The 2,073-nt window shown below is 46.0% G+C and overlaps 1 protein-coding gene and 1 long non-coding RNA gene across 2 annotated transcripts in view; both read left to right on the top strand.

Annotated features, from left to right (window-relative positions):
• The window catches only part of MAN1A2 (mannosidase alpha class 1A member 2), a 290,151-nt gene that overhangs the window by 155,067 nt on the left and 133,011 nt on the right, over positions 1-2,073 (top strand). The window lies entirely within an intron of this gene.
• Positions 1-2,073, top strand: part of LOC111744737 — a 54,223-nt gene that overhangs the window by 43,124 nt on the left and 9,026 nt on the right. The window lies entirely within an intron of this gene.

The following is a 2,073-nucleotide window of genomic DNA, read 5'->3' as shown; positions in this document are numbered from 1 at the left end:
GGGCGGGGGGAGGGAGGGCTTCGGTTCCAGATGGAGGTCAAGGTTCTCACCTCTGCTCACGCTTTGGCTGCACGACTTGCAGTTTTGGTCCGTCATCTCTGAAAAGCAACTTAGCATCTCATTAAGCAGGTTGGGACTGTTTTGAGCTGGCTCTGCGGTGACAGTGGCAAAGCGGCCCAAGGCCTGAACTGGCGCGTCCCTCACGACGGCGGTCACGAGGCGTGCAGAGTGGAGCCGGAAGGAACGAGTGGGGGTTTGGTGTCCCAGTGGCGCAGGACCGTGGATCACAGCGCTTACCGCTCCTGACCCCTCCTTCTGCAAGGGCAGATTAGGGTCATGTGACCTTAGCGTAAAGGTTTTACCCCTACCTGCTTTGGAACTGCGGGTACCGGGCTTGAGATTCCCTGCAGGAAGGAGGAGGTGGACGTAGATGGCAGTGGCCATATGGCTGAAACAAGAGGCAGGACCGAATCGGAGCCGCACGGGCGAGAACCTGCGCCAGTGTATTCAAGAGCCTGAGCCACACTGTGGGCCGCAGCTGGAGCGGAGATCTGGGATCCGCCCCTCCCGCTCCTACACACACGCATGCGCAGACTGAAGCCTGGAAGACAGGCTGGGGAAGGTGCCAAAGGCTTCTTTCTGCTCTTGAGGATGTTGCGACTGGATCCCCAAGAATAAACTTGGAAATCTTGGGGAATACCTCTGGGTGAAAAGTAAGGTTAAGGAGAACGCGATCCCTAAAACCAGATTTCCTCTTTCTCTGCATGGGACGGAGTGATCTCTAGGGAAAGCATCCAAAGAAGAGCTGCCGGGCCCTCGTCCCTTCGGGAAAAAGTTTACAAAGACTTCATGGCTTGGGATTAACGAGATCACCTTGAAGAATGGCCAATTAATAAATGTCAAAATCTCGAAGTCCCATGACCTAAATGCTTCTTTATGGCAGAGGGGTAAATAAAAGAGGTGTAGTTTGACACTTCGAATAGATTAGTTTAACCAGACTACTGTACGCAATGCTTGCCCCAGACTGTCTGCTGAGACTTCAGTGATTTTCATTGTCTGAGGAGTGGATTGTCAAAACCCTATGACTGAAAGAAATAAAAGGAGACCATGAAATAATCTGTGTAAAATTTCAATGAGAGAAATGGAAGTAGAATGACTTGTGCCTAGGTATAGATGTTATTAACAAATATACTTTGAAAACTCACATATAATACTGTAAAGTAATAAGAGAATAACAGTGGTTGATGGATGAAGCTAGTATTTCCCTAACTTGAGTCATTCCCATGCCACCGCCCTCAATACTTCGGCCACTTCTTTTTACCTATGTCACTTAATGTGTTTCTTTAAACTGATGTGCACTTTAAACGCATATATATCCTTTTAGAGAAGAAAACTTTATATCACGACTCTAAAAAGAAACCCGTATCACATAAATAGGAGGTAAAAATAAAAACAAATCTTTATGTAGTAAAAGCCAAAACGAGGTTATAAAACTCTAGCTTGATAATATTACGTTCCAAAGGCTCTCAGCCTGAGGCCTGCTCTCTCTTGCAAAAAGGGAGATTAGCAAGTGGTAGACATAGGAGGACCAATGGAAACTTTTTCCTTGAAATAATCAGCAGGATTGAGAGAGAACTAGAAAGGGAATAGCTCTCTCATTATGTGATTCAGTGCCATTTAATGTCAGCATCTGGGCACCATCGGAAATCATCTCCAGTGGCTCTTATGCTCAAATCGCAGTTTACGTGCTGTATACAATGGGAAACGCAGTTCTCGACCAGCCTAGGACATGTAAACCTCATCTACCCCGAATGGAGTAGAAATAAGATGGGAGATCAGAGAAAGAAGGTATAAAAAAGTCTAAAAAGCAGATTAGGAAAATTATGAAGCAGAAACAAAGTGGGAGCAAAACCTAAAAGAAGCTGAGAGGGTGAACTTAGGTCGGAATGTAAACAGAGGTCCCTAATAAAAGGAAGAAGCAAAGCTCTTTAGAGACTGAAAGTGGCTACGAAGGGACATTGCCTCCAGCCAAGATGGGCATGAGGAGAAAACCAAAAAGTTATCTAAATAAGC

This window comes from Pteropus vampyrus, unplaced genomic scaffold (assembly GCF_000151845.1).
Source record: "Pteropus vampyrus isolate Shadow unplaced genomic scaffold, Pvam_2.0 Scaffold6, whole genome shotgun sequence".
In the NCBI taxonomy this organism is placed as follows: domain Eukaryota; kingdom Metazoa; phylum Chordata; class Mammalia; order Chiroptera; family Pteropodidae; genus Pteropus; species Pteropus vampyrus.
Note: the sequence above shows the minus strand (reverse complement) of the source record. Positions and strands in the feature narration are given on the sequence as shown.